Below are 22,080 nucleotides of genomic sequence, written 5' to 3'. Positions count from 1 at the left end.
TAAACTGTCCTTTTCTCCCTGTCCAAGGCTGACCCATTCTGTTTGTCTCCTTAATGTTTTCTTTGTGCATTCTGTTTTCTTTTCTTTAATATCATTTTCCTTCTTTCTTTGAATGCACCCTCTCTTTCCCTCTCATCTGCTTTCCTTCATATTCATCCAGTGCTTCATTCCCGTCCTGGTAATTGTGTCTCTTTTGCTCCTCAGAGTCTGGGTGTTAGCCTTTTGCTGTCACCTGAGCTCTCTTGTGTCAGTGCAGCCCTCTCTCATTTTCTGCTTGATAATACTTACCAGTTTTTATATTGGAGCAGCCTGTGCAATGTATCCCAAACTCCCCTGCCTCATGGCTAAGGCTGCAAGTCTATCACAGAGGTCATGGAAGTCATGGCTTCAAGAAATTCATAGCCATAAGTTTGAGGTCCCCAAAACAGGTAGTTCTTGGGAAGAACATTAATAACTTGGGATTTTTAGGAAAAATGCCAGTGCTAAATCAATTGCTAAAGCTGAGAGTTAATGTCAAAGAGAGCTCCACAACAAAAAGGGCCAATAACTTACTATTAGTGGCAGAGTGCCTGTGCTTTGTAAGTGTTTCCACATGGGATGGATTGATGAGATAATTGATTAATTACCAATTAAGGTGATTCAGCTCCTCAGTTGAGGATAATTAAAAGAGAGAGAGGAAGGCAGGAAAAGCCTAAAGAAAGGGCTAGAGAAACCTAGGTTTGCAGGGAGATTTTACCCTGTGTCTAGACTCTAGGGAGAAGGACTCATTCAGCACATTATTTTTAAAAAAAAAGTAAGCCCCACAGTGGTGGGGAACCTGTGCAGGACTGTGTGCAGAGAGAGGCCTACTTTGTGACTCTCCTTTTAAAATGAAAGGTGAGATTGGCCTTCATGTCATAGAATCATAGAATATCAGGGTTGGAAGGGACCTCAGGAGGTCATCTAGTCCAACCCCCTTCTCAAAGCAGGAACAATCAATAGAGCCTCCCCCAAATCAAAACTAGGAAGGGGGCCTGCTGGGTTGCCAAGGCTGGCTCTGACTAAAGTAGGAGTATATTGCTACATCCATCCTGCCTGAATAGTCTATGCTATATGTACTATCAGCATAGCTGGTTGGGAATCAAGCAAACTGACTGCTTTGTAACAAAATCCAGGGCAGGTTACGTGGTTGGTAGCTGTCTCTCCGCTATGGCTATGGTCTAGCAATCACTCTAGGGCATGCAAGTCAAGCAAATCAGTATGTAGTGTGTTTTACAGAAGGATCAGCGCTTGCAAGCTGTACACAAACAGCTGTGTGTATCTGAGGCACAGATGTTTAAGCCTCACCTTGCGAAGGAGCCTGGCAAGGAGAGAGAGTTTTTTTGAGCCAGAAGTAACATGAGGCTTGCCCATAGTTGTTGCAGAAAGAGAGTGAGTATAGTTCACTATTGAAAACAAATCCATTACTGCCTCTATAGTCTGCTCCATTCTCTGCGCTTCATCATCTGTGGGTGTATGGTATGAATGCTGCCCTTAACATGCATGAGCCGTTCATGCCTGTTTTCAAATACCTGTTTTTATATGTACTGTAAAATCCTTGTGAGTTAATGAGGAAGGCCATTAATTTTGTGAACAGTAGGGTGAATGGAAACCCCAAGAAATGATGCAATGAGTGGACACAGTAACACCTCAGAGGTAATGCTACTTGTCTCACGGGGTATGGTTACACAAGGATAAAAGACTCCTGGCACAGCCATGACTGGCCCTGGTCAGGTTTTGGCTGTCAGGCTAAAATTCATTGTGTAGCTGTTTGAGCTGGAACACAAGCTGTGGGACCCTTCACTCTCATAGGGCCCTAGAGCTCAGGCTATGGCCTGAACCTGAAAGTCTATGCAGCAATTTTTCAGCCCTGGAGCCTAAGTCAGCTGATCCAGGCTAACTATGTATTTTTTTTTTATCCCTGTGCAGACATACGCACAGTTTGGTCCAAAGCAAAATGCCCAGGGAGTCAGAGAGAGAATGTGCAGCAGATGGGATACGGTAGCTGATGAGACCAGGCCTACATGAGCTTTGTAAAGATTAGCCAGCCCTCTCTGATATTGGGAGCATGGTGGTGGATGGACAGCGAAATGCTTGCTTTACCCGAAGGAAGCCGTTTTCTTTAACCCATTTTTCCAGCATCTAAACTCTAGCCAGAAACTAAGGTCTCACCTTCATTAAGGATGTTACTTACCTGCATACTTGAAGAGTATAGAAGATGTTAATGGCCTTTCCTCAGCATTATAGTTTATAAATGTAAAGGTAGTAGAGCCGGGAGGCCAGAGAAGATGAGTAAATGTCAGTAGCTCATCCTAGGTTTAATTCCCAATTCTGCTTTTAGCTTTTTTTCATGAACTTTGGAAAGACATTCAGGCTGAGATTTTCAAAATTGCTTAATGGATTTTGACACCTAATTCCCATTAATTTTAATGGAAATTGGGCATCCAAATCCAAGAGATGGCTTTGAAAAGCTCAGCCCTAACCTCTGTATACCCTTCTGTAAACTGGGAATAATAATACGCACAGTGGTGTTGCAAGGCTTAATTGATACCTATGAAAGGCTTTTAGTTCCTTGGGTGATGGCTACTATGTGAGGGCAAATTATGTCTTTTATTTGTATAGTATCTGTGACGGGATCCCTGGGGTGCAGCCTGGGATTGTGGGACTGCTGTGCCCCCTGATCTCTCTCCAGCCTGGGTTGCCTCTCACAATGCCTTGCTAGTGACCAGCAGCAAACCTCTCCAGGTGCTGTGATCACTCAGCACAACAGCATGTGGCACTCCACACCCAGCTAGATTGCTGTTGTCTCTGGGGGGCTAATATCTGGCTGATTCCCCAACTTACAGCATGGTTTAGTGACAACACAATTCTCATAACTTCACATGTATTAATGATACACATATATGGATAGCAAAATGACTTTCAGAAGATCATAACCTTTCCCCTGATACCTTACAAGGCATGCTGTATATGTAAGATCATGATTATATAAAAATGAAGAATATGGGGGTTCCAGGATGCTCCCCCAGGGTATAGAATGTCACAGTAGCTCTACAAGCTGAGTTAATAACTTTTATTTGCAACCTTTGTTCATCATCAGCAACAAAATTCATTCTCCAACCTGCATGACAGCAAAGACTCTTTGGGCCAAATTTAGACCTGAAGCTGACTTCTAAACTTGTAGGTGCAAATTTTTCAGGAAAATTTAAATGAGGTATCTGAAAATGTGAATAATGGCTCCCCCATTAAAATGAAGCAACAAATAGACTGAAGCCCTGTACGGTAACTGACTGATCAATCCTCCTTGCCTGTGTTTGATCCTCTGCTGAGGGGTAGTTGCTTTTGTGTAGCTTACAGAGCTCATATGTTTCTCTCTTAACTGAACATTTCTTGCAAAAGAAACTTTATCTTAAACAGCATGTGTCTGTCTAGCCTCAGTTAATGATTACTCCTGTTCCGAACACTGGTACCACTGTCTTTGCCCTGAGTGTCTGGAGGAGCATACCTAGGAGACATAATTAAAATGTTTAGCTGCAGTATATCTTGGTTTAGTTTAGCTGGTCTTTTGCTCATAGTATACTCCAAATAATGAATAGTGCTTTTCTCTCTCGTTAGAGAAGAAAAAGTTTCCAGCCTGAACATCTTCAAGGTGTCCCTGGGGACTTCTTTGCAAGCAGTATCTTAAAGGTTACTCCTAGATCTTAGCTAAATGTTACCGGTTCTTTAGGGAGAGTGACAAAGATTCCAGCTCCACACTAGTGGGTAGCTCTTAAATCTGGTAAAGCTTCTGGTAATGAATAACAAATACTTTGCCTATAATACTTTGCTTCATGCTTTCAAATGTACCTGTTCACATGTGCTTTATAAGCAAAATTAAGTATCAACAGCTTCTCATTAATCTGATAGGCCTTTGGAAACAGCAAGCTTCAAGGACGTTATTTTATATCCTCATCCTATAGGCTGAATGTTCAAAAATGACATCATAGAGGGAGGAAGGCTCGGGAGAATGATGATGAGAATTTGGATTGCCTGTTTGAACCTATCATGGCTCAGGAGTGAAAGTTACTAATCTATTTACCTTAGTTGCTCAGATGGCCCCCATTATCATAGTATTTGACAGCCTCATAACACCCTTTTAGGTGAGGAAGTGCAATTATCCCCATTTTACAGGTAGAGAACTGAGACAGAGACTATTGGCTTGCCTAAGGTCACACAGGAAGTCTGCTGCAGAGCAGAAAATTAAACTCAGGTGTGCCTGGTTCCCAGGCTACCACCCTAAACACCAGACCATTCTTCCTTATCTTGTCTTATGCCAATGTGGTGGTATCCTGGGGTCTGCCTCATGCAGAGATAGAGTCTGTAACTTGGTGGATCTAGTCAAGCTGCACTGCTTGTGAGCGAAGAGACAGGCCCTGGGGGCCAGAGCCATTGTGAAGATGTCCTAGTCTCCCGTGGATCACAAGAGATTCTGTCAGGTTTGCTAACAGGTTCCTCATCCTATTCCAGGGTTGAAGGGTTTTTCGCTTCCTGACGGCACTGATGGAATGATAAGGGAGGAACATCTCATGGAAACTTCATCACCTAGAGTCTCCTTCTATGTGTTTTATTGCAGGAGGTGGAGCGACATTGTTATAGCTTGTGGGTAAGCTGTTTTGCTTCCTCAGGATGCATAATGTATATATGTAATTGTGTGTGCATGTCTGAAAAACGTGTGCCCTCTTGAAAGGTTGTAGTTGCTATGCAATGAGTTATGCAGCAAGTGATATCTGTCTGCATACTTGCCAGTGTACTATTTTTCACTCTTTTATGTAGGATTTTCAAATAATTTAAGCATATATTTTCCCTTGTGAGTTCTCTTGGTTGAATTTGAGTTGTGTTGGTCTTATTGATACTGTTGTTTTCATATGTTAATGCTCAGTTTCTTTAATGGGTTTTGTTCTTGGTTGATTGGGTTTACTTGATTTATAAGGTCAATAGACATATTGTTATGGATTTTCAATGTGCCTGACTTTTAAATGTTGCCTTCATTTTTGTGAATGTAAGGTCAGCAGCTGGGTACCTCACTACTCGATTGTGCTTGCAGTTCAGTTTAGACATCTAAATGTTAGCATTTGTGCTTTCAGTTGATTGGGTGCAAAATTGTATTCTCACAAATAGAAGCAAGGTTAAAAAATCAGGCCCGAATGTGTCAATACATGCTACTGAGATGCTTAATAATGTAAAAAAAAATGTTTTAAAATGCTGCTGTTAGGTTGTTCACCCTCAAATTCACTTTTTAAATATGATTTATTTTTGACTGTCTGTTCCTCGCTTTGTTGCCACAATTGAGATAGACAATCACTTGTGACTTTTGTAAATGAGCAAGGGAATGTGTCTGTGGGTTTCTAAAATTATGTATCAAAACGTTTTGGGCAAATCTGGGGATCCTGAAAATGCCGGGTTGCTAGACCTCAAGAAACTATCTCTGGGGGGGGGGGGGGTGAGGCGGATATTAGCTCAGGCTCCCGGACTATTCAGCCCTTGGGTTCTGTCCTGAGGCTGCCAAAGGCAAAGTCAATTGTATTGTGCTATGGATTCTTATCAACTGGAGAGGCATCACCAAATCATTTCACCAAGGCCACTGAACAGCAATCATATACTAATTTGCACTGCTGTGGTAGCTCTGTTGGTCCCAGGATATTAGAGAGACAAGGTGGCTGAAGTAATATCTTTTACGGGCTCAACAAAGACCTGAAGAAGAGCTCTGTCTATGCTCAAAAGCTTGTCTCTATCACCAATAAAAGATATTACTTCACCCCACTTTGTCTCATCAAACAGTAATGACTTTCCATTACTACCAACCAGCTAGACTAGATCTGAACCAAAGATCTGGAGATGGAATGCTATATGTTCCTTTGTCAATTCTCTGACACATCCATTCACCCTCTCTTTTTCAAATATTAAGGTGTAGCCAAATAACTATGTGGGTAAAACCTATGGTTTTGGACAGAAAATTCTTGGCAAATAAGAATATTCATGTCCATGTCAATAGTGATGACAAATGCCTGCATTGTAAAAATGGCATTAATGATGTAAACAGATCCATATAGACTTTTCAAAAGGACCTAAGGGAGTCAGGCACCCAAATCTCTTTGGAAGTTAACAGGAGATGTGTCTAAATCTCATTGGCCCCTTTTGAAAATCCAGCCATAATTGCTGCTTACTGTGGAAATGAACCTGTAGCAGGTCCAGCCATGTTCCCTCCCATCAGTGGAGCATAGCTCGTGAGCTTGGCAAGAGGTTAGCAATTTCAGCTTTTCCTTCCTTAGGTTTTCTGTCTCTAAATAAAAAATATAAAAAGTTCTGAGATGTCTGGCTGTGCGTTGCCTAATTAGGTAATTGCTATGCACTTGTTCTCTGAAGGTCAGTAGAGCAGGAAGGAATGGCCGGCCACTCCTTCCGTTTTTTTTCAGTTTTCTAGGACTTACTGCCATTTGATGTATGCAGATATTAACAGGAGTTGGAAATGTCCCTTTGATATTAATTACTTTTTGGAGAGTTTAGAATATCTGTGGCAATGCGTACTGGTATATTTTCATCAAGGTTACCCTGAAACCCTCTCATGTCCTTTCTTCACCGTTGTCCTTTTTCCCCAACTTGGTGGTAGCCTCAGTGGTAGGTCACAGGTGTATATGATATACTTCCATTTCTAATTAGTGCTGCTTGAAATAAGGAAAATAGGGGATTGAGCATACCTAGCCCTGTTTTTCCCGCAGTTCTAGGCCTCAATTCAGCAAAACAGTTTAGCACAAGTTTAATGCTTAAAATTATGTTTGTCCATTCCTGTTCAGCAAAGAACTTAAAGCATATGCTTAAAATTAAGCACATGTTTAAGTGCTGTGCTGAATAGGGATGGACTTAAGCAGATGCTGAAAGTTAAGCATGTCATTAAGTGCTTTGCTGAATCAGGGCTTTAAACTCAAAGGTATTTAGGCATATAACTCCCTGATTTCAATGGAGTTAGGCGCCTAAATATCTTTGAGGATCTGGGCCTTAATCCATAATTAGGGCTTCTGTGTTTTGGGATTTATTTTTAGCAATTTGTGTTTTATGTAGATGTCCAAAAATTACATTTTGGGGGACTTTCTCTTTCTATATACTGTAATGAGTGGTGTATGTTTGTGGGTATGTGGACGTAGACAAGCACTTAAATACAAATAACCTTTTCTGGTGTTTATTGGATAAACATTGATTTAATTGCTTTTGTATCAGCGGTGTTGATCACTTTGAACCAAAAATCAGAAGCCCTATGCATAATCCTAACAAATTTGAGGAAGCCTTACTCGGTTCCTAATCCACTTCCTCCTCCCTAATGTCTAGCACACTTTCTTTGCTGCATTTTCACACCTTCAGCTTTCCCCCTAACTGCTTCGTATTGTTTTAGTACCTTCAAACTAGGGCCTGTGGGCTAAGAACATATGAATCAGGGGTGAAAGTAGGCCAGTATGGCATACCGGTAAGAAGTTCCCGCCAGTACCGGCCCATACGCAGCCGAAGTTAAAGCGTTACTGCGGCAGCGCTTTAACGTCGCTGCCCCTTTTTCCCACGCCGTTGGTGGCCCTGTCGGTAGGGACCCTACCGGTAGGGCCACCGATGGGGAGGGGCAAAAGGGGCAGCTGCCCCAGGGGCTGGCAATTTAAAAGGGCCCAGGGCTCCCGGCTGCTGCCACTACCGCTTGTCTATTTCCACATACCTACAAACATATACACTTTAAATCACCACCGGAGCCCTGAGCAGCATGGGCCAGGCAGCGCAGATGGGCTGGCTGGGGGAGATGACAACCACGGCTTCGGCCCGAGGCCCCGTCCCTTCCATACTGGTAAGCCTTTTATGTTACTTTCACCCCTGATAAGAATGGCCATACTGGGTCAGAGTGATCTAGCCTAGTATCCTGTCTTTCCACAGTGGCTTCAGAAGGAGTGAACAGAATGGGGCAATTTATCAAATGATTCACCTACTGTTATCCAATCACAGCTTCTGGCAGTTGGAGGTTTTGGGACACCCGATGAATGGGGTTGCATCCCTGACCATCTTGGCTAATAGCCATTGATGGATCTATTTTTCATGAACTGATCTAATTATTTTTTGAACCCAGTTACACTTCTGGCCTTGACAATATTCCCTGACTATGCATTTCACAGGTTGACATGGCATTGCATGAAGAAGTAGTTCCTTACGTTTGTTTTAAACTGCTGCCTATGAATTTCATTGGGTGACAGCTGATTCTTGTCTTGTGTGAAGGGGTAAATAACACTTTCTTATTAACTTTCTCTACACCATTCATGGTTTTATAGAACTAAGCTGAATAGTCCTGGTGTTTTTACTCTTTCCTCATATGGAATCTATTCCATTCCCCTAATAATTTTTGTTGCCCTTCTCTGTGTTTTTTCCACTTCTAATATAGCTTTTTTTTGAGATGGGGTGATCAGAACTGCACACAGTATTCAAGTTTCAGAGTAGCAGCCGTGTTAGTCTGTATTTGGAAAAAGAAAAGGAGTACTTGTGGCACCTTAGAGACTAACAAATTATTTGAGCATAAGCTTTTGTGAGTTACAGCTCACTTCATCGGATGCTGTAGCTCACGAAAGCTTATGCTCAAATAAATTTGTTAGTCTCTAAGGTGCCACAAGTACTCCTTTTCTTTTTGAGTATTCAAGTTGTGGACGTATAATGGATTTATATAGTGCCATTAAGATTTTTTCTGTCTTATTGACTATCCCTTTTCTAATGGTTCCCAACGCTCTATTAGCTTATTGTCTGCTGCTGCACAAGGAGCAGATGTTTTCAGAGAACTATTCATGATTCCAAAATCTCTTTCTTGGGTGTAACAGCTAAACTAGACCCCATCATTTTGTATGTATAGTCAGAATTGTTTTCCAATGTGCATTATTTTGCATTTATCAACCTTGAATTTCAATCTGCCTTTGTGTTGCCCAGTTTTGGAAGATCCCTTTGTAAATCTTCACAGTCAGCTTTGGACCTAATTATTTTGAGTAACTTTGTATCATCTGCCAACTTTGCTACCTCACTGTTTACTCTTTTTTCCAGATCATTTATGAATGTCTTGAACAGCACTGGTCTCAGTACAGATCCTGTTGTTGTTTACATTTCTTCACTGTCAAAACTGACCATTCATTCCTATCCTCTTCTTCCTGTCTTTTTAACCAGTTACTGATCCACGAAAGCACCTTCTCTCTTATCCCATTACTGCTTACTTAGCTTAAGATCCTTTGATGAGATCCCATCACCCTTGTCTACAGGCTTGCTGGCAGCCTCAAAGAATTCTAATTGATTGGTGAGGCATGATTTCCCTTAAGATAAGCCTTGTTGACTCTTTCCCCCAACAAATCGTTTTCATCTATGTGTCTGATAATTCTGTTCTTTACTCTAGTTTCAACCGATTTGCATGGTACTGAGGTTAGGCTCACCAGCCTGTAATTGCCAGGATCACCTCTCAGCCTTTTAAAAAAAAATAGGCATCACATTAGCTATTTGTTAGTATCTGGTACAGAGGCTGATTTAAGCAATAGGTTCCATACCACAGTTAGTAGTTGTGCAGTTTCACATACGAGTTCCTTCAGAACTCATGAATGAACATAATCTGGTTCGGGTGGCTCATTACTGCTTAATTTTTTAATTTGTTCCAAAACTTGGACAGACAATACTATAATATTTTTGCAATGCTTTGGAATAAAGGATCAAGATGTAGTGCCTAGCCTTGTGTTTATATTACTTTGGAAGGAAATTAGTGCCATTTATGAATTCTAATTAGACTTGGATTAGAAGAGAAGAGATTTCATTGGGACATGAAGCACAGAGCACTGGATATTACCCCAGGGTTATGAATGGGGAGAAATAGGCTGGTACTGAAAATATTTCAATTATGAGGAAAGGTTAAGAAAGTTAAACTGTTCTTAAATTACAAAAAAGATTTTATAAAAAAAAGTCCTTGATTAAGGCTTTTCACATTTACACTGGTATAAATTTCCCTAGATGCCTTGCACTGGGATAAAGAGAAACACAAAAGGTATAATTTAGTGGGTGGGTGGGGAGAGGAATGTAAAGAAAAGAAGTTGACTCTAGAGGAGTTTGTTTAACCTTGATCTCCTTATGAAAAGGTTCAAACTGAATTAAAGGCAGAAGATATTAACTAATATTTTGCGCTCTGAGGTACAGTCCTTTGGATGTTCCATGTCTCTCTTGTGCATTGTGTTGTAAAGATACAATAGGTAATTTGTAGGGCAATTGGATGGATGTGACACAATTCGCAGGGATTTGATGCCATTACAGAAAGAGAGTAGAAAGATGTTCAGTGTTTAAATGACTCAATAATAGGAAACCTTAGTTTGCTGACTCTCTCTCTCTTTTTTTTTTAAAGTCTAGCTGACTATAAAGTAGACTGAGATAGATATGGATTCTGGTTACCCCCTGGCCCCAAGGTGGAAGCTTCCACTTGTGTGTACACAACTTTGCCTAAGCTCATGTCTAGCACAAAAACATCTATGTCCACAGGCAGTAAAGGAATTCCATGCAAAAGCCACATGGGTTCTGTGCACCAAAACTCTGCATGTTGGACTCTGTTAGAACAAAGTGGCTCATGCATAAATGGAAACCAGGTTTGAGATCCACTGAAAATCAAGTCCAGCTGCGTATTGCCATTGGTGCATGTCTATGTTTGTCCTTCCAACGTCTGTAAATTCCGCTTGTATTATTTCTTTCTCCTCATGGTAACATCTGCAATGTTTTACTTCTCTAATAGCTCTGAGCCTAAACCAAAATCCTGGAATCAAATCTCTCTAAATTTTGGGGACATTCAGATATTCCTCTGAACATTAAACATTAAACATTCCTCTGAACATTCCTCTGAACACTAGCTCCTGTTTCTATAAGAGGCCAAACCAGAATTCTGAATCTGCACAGCCTGAACTTGGGGAAATTTGGATCAAAATGTTGCCATTCAGCAGCCCATTTCTGCCGCTTCCCTTGAGCAGGATGAAGTGTGGCAACAGTAAGTGCTGAAAAGGGAAAACCATGGGCTAGAATAATAAAATGTTGAAGTGTGCAGAGCTGGATGATATCAGGTAGCTGCTCATCCAAAGAATGGGGGGGAACTTCTTTCATTGTTGGCTTTAGCTTTTCATAATGGAAGTGCCACATAAGTGATTTGCCTCCAGTTTACATTTTAGCTTTTGGTTAATTTTAAACATTTTTTGTTATCCATTAAGAAAATCATTGTGATTTTTAAAAAAAAAACATTTATTTTGAGCTTACCAGATCAAAAGTTAATGGCTGTCAGAGATCACCAGATCACCAATTGATTTAGGGCCCAGTTATGCTCCCCTTACTCACCTGGAATAATATCTTACTCTACACACAGTTCCATTGTTTTCAATAGGGCTACACATATAGAAAGGTACCACTCGCTATTAGCAAATCTGGCATCATTGGGTCTTTAATGAAAAAACATTATTTTTCTGCTTTTGAAAAACTTATGTACACTTTTCACTGCAAATTCATTTAGTAACTACCACTGAATTGAGAAATTATAGAAGCCCTTTAAGAGTGAGTAAAATTATCTCAAAATCACCATTGGGCAGGTGAACACATGTTTGTCAGGAATCTTTGTCTGTTTAATCAGAAGTGAGTAGAGATTTAAAAAAAAATCCCCCTCAAAGGATTTTGCATGATTCACATGTCAGACAGGTATAGGCAGGACCCACTTCCAGCGGGAGCCTGATGAGCAGAAATTTGAGGAGGATATGAGGACACCATCCGTCAGCAAATCTATGTACCATTAATGGTATAAAGAACACACAATGCAGAGAGTGTGCTGGATTCTTTAGCAGATAGGAAGATCTTGTCTAGATTTCAAAATTTATTTGAATAGAAATGTAGTGAAAATGCAATTGAAAATCCTTATTTCAAAGCCCTGTGGAGGATGGAATACGTTATGCTGCCAAAATGATGATGACTTAGGACCAAATTCATCCCTGGTATCGTATCATATATATGCCACTGAACTCAATCCACCTCAAATTTCTTATTTACAATCCTCTTCTAGGTGAGAATATTTTGGGGACAAATTTGAGTGGAATTGGACATGCTGTTTTTAAAACATGGAAGTTCAAAAGATTTTCCTCTTTGTGAAGTCTCTAACATTTCTTTTGGAAAAGCACATCTCCAATATGGTTTAGGCTAGAATGTCCAATTGCAGCCAATTCCTCTCTGTGGGGTGACTGAGTATTTTGGGAAGGCAGGATGCTCGAGTGTGATGCTATTTACTATGGACATTTGAAACCCCAGACACATTTTTTATTCATACATAGTAAGGACACTAGCTCCAGATTAGTGAAGTTTTTTGTTTGGCAATTGTTTTTATGTTGTTCTAGCTAAAGGTACAGCACAGCATATCCAACAGTGGTTTTAGCGAGCAGTTCTGTGGCTTCTCCAAAAAATTTTTTGCTAACTAAATTCCTTCCCCACTCCTGTATCTTAAAAACAACACAATTTTTGCATGGATTGACCTTTGGTATATAAAAATCTATATTATATATGTGGGGATGGTCAAAACTGGGATAATGGTATAAACTGCTTGACTTTTAAGATATGCCTGCTACAGTATGTACCTTAGAAATTCTAGTGGTATTCTGAAACCAAACAATGGCTATATGAAATTGCCAAACCTGACATGTCATTTATGAACCTCTTTTGTTATGCAAGAATTATTACTTGTAACTTCACAATTTTGTGACATGACTGCTGTGTTCTGATGTTTCCATTTTAGAAGTTCCAAGATATGGTGATCTAGCTCTTCAAAATGAAAGTGTTATTGAAATCAAAGCAAAACTAATTTAGTTTCTAGGCCTTACCGGTGTGGAGATGCAATGTGATCAAATACATAGTAAGAATTTGCCAATTAAAGAAAACTCTGAAAGTTTTATATTTCCATATCTCCAAAATGGCTTGACAATTCATCCCAAGTTTAACACCAAACATATCCTCCAATCATACTACTTGTTCATCAGTTTGTAGCCTGGGAAGCCTTTTCTTAATGACTATAGTGGGATGGCAACATTTCTTTTGTAGTGCAATGCTGTTGCAAACTTAACATCAGAACAACTCTCTTCTCTCCAAATCTCTCTGGAAAATTCCTATTAAAATTTTATTGAGAAGTATTATAATCTTTCTATATAATTCATAAACCTACCCACAGAATTCCCTACCTGAGATATTAAATTCCATATGATGGTTAAAATCTCTGGAAAGAGTATCATATTCTATAAGATGATTTGGAAATTGCTCTGAACATCTGTTTGATTCCTATTCTGTGCTATCGGTCATGTTTCTCACAGTAGTAGCAATCAGCATGAGAGAGAGAGATCTGAGGAACCCTGGTGAAGAAATGAACGGAAACTGTTTCAGTTGCAGGATATCTATTGTAACTTGCCAGGTGGCTGGGACCTCAATTCAAGAGACAGTAATGCTTAACCAATGAGGATTCATGAGACTGCAGTGGGAGTTTGTGGTTAGGTATATAAATTACAACTATGATGTCCAGAAAAGGTCAGAGACACAGCAGAACCCAGGAGATCATTGTTTATGACTCCAAGGCAGTTTCAATGCAATGATTTAGCCTGACTGAAATTATTCAGAGGTCAACTGGAGAGAAAAAAAGGTCGGAATGTTAAAATAAATGAGGTGTGGCCACATGAATTTATACAGCGCAGAGAGATGGAAATGGGTGTAGGGTTATGACAGTATGACCTAGAGGGCAGTTTTTCAAGTCTGTTCTAGCAAAAGAGGTTTTGAGAATTGCTGTAAAGAAACAAATTACAATTTTCAAATAAATAGGCTTAACTCTGACAGTTAGTGTAAACATGAATGTACTCAAAATCCCAGTGCCCCAGGCCTCGCTATTATCTCATTTAAAAGCCTCCCTCAGACCCACTTCAACCACAACATTCACAACAGAAAAAAAGAAACATTTTTTTATGTGATCTAAAACAGTGGTTCTCAAAACGTTGCATGTATACCTCTGGGGGTATGCAGAGGTCTTCCGGGGGTACATCAGCTCATCTAGATATTTGCCTAATTTTACAACCGGCTACATAAAAAGCACTAGCGAAGTCCATACAAACTAAAATTTCATACCATGACTTGTTTATCCTGCTCTATATACTACACATTGAAATGTAAGTACAATATTTATATTCCATTTGGATTATTTTATAATTATATGGTAAAAATGGGAAAGTGAGCAATTTTTAAGTAATAGGGTGCTGTGACACTTTTGTAAGCAAGTAGTTTTTAAGTGAGATGAAACTTAGGCGGTATGCAAGACAAGTCAGCCTCTTGAAAGGGGTACGTTAGTCTGGAAAGGTTGAGAGCCACTGATCTAAAGTAACTTCTTCACCTGGGCCTGCCAGTACATGTTTGTCTTTGTTTCTTTTCTAGATTTTAAGCACTTGAAGCAGGTTCTTTCTTGGTCTATGTCTTGTAGCAGTATTGGTGTTTATCAATTAATATACAATAGTAGTTGTAAAGCACTATGATTGTGACCGCCCTGTCACATCTCACCATAAAAAAAAAACAAAAACAAAAAAACCAGGAAGATATATGCTGCTTGCTTTTTTTTTTTAAAGGGCTTTTTAAAAACACACACATGATCATGACAGGCCTAGTTGACCAATTTGGGGACACACATTCAGTGACTTGGCATGCAAATTAACATGGGTGAAAATTTTGCATGTGCACAAAGATGAGATGTACCCTTTGGACATTTATTCTGTGTACCGTTTAACACTTGCCTTAGTTTTGTTGAGGTTTGTCACTGGAAGCAGCAAATGTGAATGGCATTAGAACCTCAGTTGATATAAATCGCCATTTCTCTATTGAAGTCATCCATTGAGGAACTGCCCCCTAGTCTTTTACTTGAGAGAGGGGGCTTGTTTTTTAATATCAATCCATTTTCCATTTAAGCAACAAGGACTGAGGAGGAAGGCCATTTCCTGGTATATAATGACCAGCTGGAAAAGATCAAAACCCAAGGTAGGGGACCAGACCTTTAAGCAAGCCAGGAAATAATGCTGGACCTGGAGGTCAGTACTGTTATAATATAGTTGAAAATATGAATATAATTACTGTATTTGTTGAAAAGTTAAACTGCATGTTGCTGTGGATATGGAGTTCTGTGGAACAGTTAGGGTATATATGAACCATTACAGAGTGGTACAATCAACAGGAAAGCAAAATTTTATGCTCAACATTTCATTAGACATTTAATAGACGGTAGAGGCAAAGTTCTCTTCTCCAGACCCTCTATGGCATATTCTGTGATTGTTCTGCATGTGGACCTCCCACTGAGGGCAATGGGAACTGTGAACGCAGATGGCAGTATAGATTAGTGCCCTTTGAAGTGTTGCTTTTTCCCTTGGAATAAAGGTGTATAGTTTTATGTCTCCAACAGAGATGGACCTACATCTAAATCCCAGATATGAACACCTCTCATGTTGAGTACTCAACTGCTAAGTCACTTTTGAAAATCTTATCTTGAATGAAAATTGCAGACCAATTATCTTTTATTTCTTCTTATTATTTGTGAGGGTTCCTGCTTTCTAGAAGTACCTGCAAATATTCCCTGATCGGCACTACCAAAGGAACATGATGTTCTTCACAAATACATACATCAGCTAAACAGGATGAGGGGAAATACATAATTCTTTGACAGAGATGGAGATCAAAATGAAAGGTTAGTTAGGGACAATGATTCCAATAACACCGGACATGTGCCAGGACCAGAATATCCACCAAATTCCTTTACCTCCAGTCAGTAAGGATGTGCACAGAGTAACCTCAGCTGAAAAAATGTGACACTTTCCAGCAAAAATCACATTACTAGTGCAGAGACTACAAGGATGTCTGGGCACTCTGCTGCCACAAACCCACATCCTGATTCAGAAACCCAGGATATTACTTTTCCTTTGGCTACATCTTCATTCCTAAGCTACCTTGACATGTGCCCCATAGATATAGTACTGATACTTGAATTGAGCGTGTGTGCTGAGGAAGACAAGTTGCTCAGCAGAAGCATGGAGACAGACTGTAGTGGATTTGTTAATCACCCTTCAAAAGAAAATATAGGTTTGCTGTAAATGCCTCAGAGAGCTCTGCTAACAGGCTTTGAATCATAAGGGTTGTGACACTGTGATGATACACTTGCATTGATTGCTTGGCTGTGGCTAACAGAAAGGCAATCCTTTTGTGCTCTTAGTCTGGCTCATGACCACACAATCAGTAGTGAAGATATCATTCAGAGCTAGTATATTCAAAATTCTACCTCCTTTTCCATGCCCTTTCTTCCTAAATGATGAACATAATATCAAGTGTGGGGACCAGCTGGAATTGTATGTTTTTGGCCTTTTGTCCTCCTCTCAGAATAAGCGTACAACTTCTGTTTGGGGTTTTTATATTATCTTGCATCATCTTTGAACATATTAGACAGCCTGTCATGGGTCTGTGTCCAATGCTTTCCCTGTCTGTCACTATAATGACATTTTTCATGGGCTTCCCAAGTGCTCTCTGCAATCAGAACTTGTGTAATTGGTTGACCCAAGAGTTCATGACTGTTCAGCTATTGTATTTTTGGCACATTAGTGTCTACTGGTGTGGCATAATCTAATGAGAATATGTTGTCAGTGTGGCATTTTAGTCACAGCATGAGTACTTCCTGCAGGAAATATGGCACCTAATGTAGTGTTGTCTAGACTACCCACACAAATCCAGCTGTTCGTTAGCCAAACCAGTAGATGATTTCTTGGCCAATGTGCTGCCATCCCAATACATGTCCTTTAGGCTAGGCAGGCAACTGACTATAGAGTAACCCTAATTAAATGTGGACATCAAAGGCTGGATTTTAGAGCTGAGAACATGAAATGTCCATCTATCCTAACCTTCCCTGACTGACATAGGACAGGTTTCAGAGTAGCAGCTGTGTTAGTCTGTATTCGCAAAAAGAAAAGGAGTACTTGTGGCACCTTAGAGACTAACAAATTTATTAGAGCATAAGCTTTTGCAAAGCATTGCATCCGATGAAGTGAGCTGTAGCTCACGAAAGCTTATGCTCTAATAAATTTGTTAGTCTCTAAGGTGCCACAAGTACTCCTTTTCTTTTTGACATAGGACAGGCATCGTAAAATAGCTCCTTGCCATTCCAGCTTTGATCTCAATTAATGTTGAACAATATCAATAAGCCCCAGACTCTACAGCAGTGTAAGGGGAGGTTTTGTTTTTCTAATTGCCCAATGAATCCTGGATTGTGTTTTGCAAGGGGTGGGGAGAGGGAAACTAAATGGCGCTGTCCTCCTATGGTGATCTTCGTATGCGTAGTCCTTACAGACATGGCTAAGAAATCACTCTGAAGTGCAGCTGAACTTCAGCCTTGGAAATGGTGTCAGCATTTGTAGCCGTTGCCCTTCAGACCACATAATGCATCAGTACACACATACTGTCTGTGTGTAGCTCATAAAGTGCTCTATAGATCAGAGACTGTATATGAATCATGCGACATTGGGCTGACATAGTGATTATCATTTTTTTTTATCAGAAACCAAAGTAAACTGATCCCTGTGAGCTGCACAGGCTGTAACTTGATGACACATGGCTTACTGGGGTCTCTCTGCTGCAGTAACATCCTCTGCAGCGTCTTCTAACCCTTTATGCAAGTTTGCATTGTTAAATGAGATCTGTCTGAGTACAGCGTGTAAGACCTAGAAACGTGTCTGCCTCTCTCCTCATTTGTATGTTTTCCTTTATCACGTAAAAATGATGTGGATGGATCACAGTGTCCATAATCATGCACGCTTCAGGTGGGTACTGTGGACAAGCATATACCAGTGTATTTCAGACACCTGCCTGCTAAACTATGAAGCTGTAGGTCATTTTGGGGCATCTCTGGAGCACATATTGACAGACAGCTCCATGTTGAATGAGTGATGTACAACTGGGCAATGGTCACTTAATGAACTGTGGGGCAGGGGTGGGGGGATCATAGAATCATAGAATCATAGAATATCAGGGTTGGAAGGGACCCCAGAAGGTCATCTAGTCCAACCCCCTGCTCAAAGCAGGACTAAGTCCCAGTTAAATCATCCCAGCCAGGGCTTTGTCAAGCCTGACCTTAAAAACCTCTAAGGAAGGAGATTCTACCACCTCCCTAGGTAACGCATTCCAGTGTTTCACCACCCTCTTAGTGAAAAAGTTTTTCCTAATATCCAATCTAAACCTCCCCCATTGCAACTTGAGACCATTACTCCTCGTTCTGTCATCTGCTAAAAGCTGGGACTGACTGAATCCTGTTGCTAAAGTCATTTAAAACTAAATTGGTTCAATTACATTAGGATGTACTGGAAGAGAAAAGGTGGTATTGGCTGGGAGAATGGACTGTCTGAACTATTGGGCCAGTTTCTCAAAGACACTTTAAACCTGGTGTATCTGGTCACTGGAGGATTCCTGATCATGGAGGCACAGTAGCTACTATGCTAACTCCCACTACTGGCCACAGAAGAAAAGTGGGCTTGGCTGGGGCACTCTTAACTCTGCTGAATCCCCAGCTCCCAGACGTAAACCTGCTCTGGTTTACATTGGACCAGCCTGGTGCACAGTGCCCCAGAAAGATGGAAGCACAGAGGTGTGTAAAACCATATTTCAAACCTTTCAAACCTTTCTCCTAAGCTATACCAAAAGCTTTGTGAGCATTGATTGGAAACTGGGCCAGTAATATCATATGTAGCTCTAATTCATCTGATTTTTATCATATATAAGCACCTCTCCCCCCAGCTGGTAGGTGAACCTCCCCTATAAATCATCGTCTCCAAGTTCTGCTTCCTTGGTGACAGGGCTTTCAAATTCATCTCTAGAAATGCTGATTTACTGGTGTGAATTGTTGTTCCCTCAGGTACAGCAGGTAGGTACCAAAGTAATTGCCCTGCTTGGAATCTCAGTTTTGTAGCACCAATAATTTCTGTGGTGCAGTTGTGATACACTTAAAAAGGGAATGGCAAACTGCAGGGAAAAACACACTTTTCTCCCAGGATTAAATACGTGAAAGTGCTGTATATACAAGAGGAGATATGATTCATGAAAAAGCCTTGAGCTTGCAGATTATTAAATGTCTTGACTCTCTTTTTCTTTTTATCAGTGCTCACGTTATTTTCTCATTTTTAATTTTGTTCCAAACTGCAAAGGGACCAGCTGAGGGGAAAATCTGCAGCTAGAGATGCAAGTGGTTTCACATGCAGATGAAACCAAAATCCTTTTCTTTTGATGCTTCCTTTTTTAAAATACAAACTTTTATCCAATCAGCATTGTGGGACTTCAGAAATGAATATATTTAATATAGACTGATTTGGCACTCTTTAAAACCTTACCTTACAATCTGCTTTTCACTTGTTAATGTAGAGGCCAAATGGTAAATGTATAGGGCCAACTTGTGGAAGGGGAAGAGTGAATACAAAGTTTCCACTGCTTAGAACCTTTGCGAGACATGATGCATCGTAACCCCAGAAGGAGAGCAGGTTTAGTGATGATGATGATGGATGATCACTCATTACCGAGTATGATCATCTTCCATGGGAGTTATGGGTCCTCGGCTGGCTAATAAGGCCAATCCTTGAACCACAAGTTCTATTACAATGAGGGCAGATGTTTTCAGGCTCAGCAGGAGACTGTTGACCATGATTGGAGACCAGTCTGTCCTTCCTCCTGCACCTCTTGTCCTCTTTGGCTTGTTGGCAAGCAAGTTCAAAATGCAGGGGACCATCATGTAGGACTTCACTCTATTTTAAACGATCCTGGGCAAGTGTCTCCCAAGTATTAATGTCAACATTACATTAGATTGTTCTGCTGCAAGTCCTTATAACGCTTCTGTTGTCCACGTGCGTTACGGTACCCTTCTTTCCGCTGAGAGAACAGGACCTGTTTTGGGAGGCAGATTTAGTACAGAATGGTCAAGAGACACGGCCTAAAATCCTCACAAGGGGATGTAGCACATATCGGGGATGTAGCACATATCAGGAATGCAGCAAAGTAACCTGCAAAGATACAATGTGACCCCAAGTAGTTGGCACAGTTTAGGTAATCCACAGCATGGGTACAATGCAGTCCTGTGGATTTACTGGAAACCAGTTCAGTTATCTGTGCTAACAATGCACTGGAGCCATTTCATGTCCTATCTGTATAGCCAGCAAAATGTAAGGTGGGAAGGATTGTTTCATCATCTGGAGCTGCTAGACCAGCTCCAAACAGCACAAAATAATGATCTCTTTCCATCAGGGGCTCAGCTGCAGCAGCTTTGGGACTTATCAGAGGCTGACACTTAATAGACAGCTGAGTCCTTTTCCTCAGCCAATCAGATCACTTTGTGAGTGAAACAAAAGATACGAGCTGTCTGGGGAGGCTGGGCAACATCTCTGGTCTGGAGGGGAGCAGGGAAGCCACTGGAATCTGCCAAAGTAAGGATGGACCTGAGTAAGGTGGCTTTTGGCTAGGAGAGGTGAGGCTCTGAGTAGGAAAGGGCCAGAGGAGAGTGGGGAGCCTCAGCCTAGAGTCATAAGAATTCCTGAGTGAGAAGGGCTTTGTGACAGTGTCATTGCCTCGGAGGGACCCGGGAGAAATCATGGGGCGAGTGGAGTGAATAACTGATTTTTTTTTTTTGGTTTGGTGTTTTGGGTCGAACAAAATGTTTGGTGTGACCCAAAACAATTTTTTTACCCCACCCCCCTTTTAAAATAAATCTAGCTCAATTCTGAAATGCAATGTTTCAAAATAAAAAGTTGAAAGATTTTTTTCTTTCTTTTCTTTTTTTTGCTGAAACCGTCCTCCAGAATTAACCCAAATTCATGAGTACTTTTGGTCAACCCAAAACTGGATTTTTGGTGACTAAACTATTCATCTGGAAAATGTCAGCTAGCTCTACTGATGGGGTTCACACAGTTTCATTGTCAGTGGAGGGCTGTGTCAGCCCTGTTACCTCTGCTTGTGTTTCTCTGTTGTTGTAACTCCATTGAATTCACCTTCATGATCCCAGCCAGATTGGGTGTAAGGAATGCTGTTCTTTTTGTGACCTCTGTGAGTGACTGTCATTGCTGGGGGAACCCCACAGTATTAGATGCTCCCATGACGCTAATAGAATCATAGAATCATAGAATATCAGGGTTGGAAGGGACCCCAGAAGGTCATCTAGTCCAACCCCCTGCTCAAAGCAGGACCAAGTCCCAGTTAAATCATCTTAGCCAGGGCTTTGTCAAGCCTGACCTTAAAAACCTCTAAGGAAGGAGATTCTACCACCTCCCTAGGTAACGCATTCCAGTGTTTCACCACCCTCTTAGTGAAAAAGTTTTTCCTAATATCCAATCTAAACCTCCCCCATTGCAACTTGAGACCATTACTCCTCGTTCTGTCATCTGCTACCATTGAGAACAGTCTAGAGCCATCCTCTTTGAAACCCCCTTTCAGGTAGTTGAAAGCAGCTATCAAATCCCCCCTCATTCTTCTCTTCTGCAGACTAAACAATCCCAGCTCCCTCAGCCTCTCCTCGTAAGTCATGTGCTCTAGACCCCTAATCATTTTTGTTGCCCTTCGCTGTACTCTTTCCAATTTATCCACATCCTTCTTGTAGTGTGGGGCCCAAAACTGGACACAGTACTCCAGATGAGGCCTCACCAGTGTCGAATAGAGGGGAACGATCACGTCCCTCGATCTGCTCGCTATGCCCCTACTTATACATCCCAAAATGCCATTGGCCTTCTTGGCAACAAGGGCACACTGCTGACTCATATCCAGCTTCTCATCCACTGTCACCCCTAGGTCCTTTTCCGCAGAACTGCTGCCGAGCCATTCGGTCCCTAGTCTGTAGCGGTGCATTGGATTCTTCCATCCTAAGTGCAGGACCCTGCACTTATCCTTATTGAACCTCATTAGATTTCTTTTGGCCCAATCTTCCAATTTGTCTAGGTCCTTCTGTATCCT

The 22,080-nt window shown here is 41.0% G+C and overlaps 1 long non-coding RNA gene across 1 annotated transcript in view; it reads left to right on the top strand.

The window, feature by feature from the left end:
- The first annotated feature begins 419 nt into the window (after window positions 1–419).
- LOC119854999 overlaps window positions 420–22,080 on the top strand; it is a 38,024-nt gene continuing 16,363 nt past the window's right edge. The window contains exons 1-2 of the long non-coding RNA XR_006280917.1: window positions 420–876; window positions 15,037–15,155. This is a non-coding gene — a long non-coding RNA (uncharacterized LOC119854999). The remainder of the gene's footprint in view (window positions 877–15,036; window positions 15,156–22,080) is intronic.

The sequence above is a fragment of the Dermochelys coriacea genome, chromosome 4, assembly GCF_009764565.3.
Source record: "Dermochelys coriacea isolate rDerCor1 chromosome 4, rDerCor1.pri.v4, whole genome shotgun sequence".
NCBI lineage: Eukaryota > Metazoa > Chordata > Testudines > Dermochelyidae > Dermochelys > Dermochelys coriacea.
This window is presented reverse-complemented; position numbering and strand designations above follow the sequence as displayed.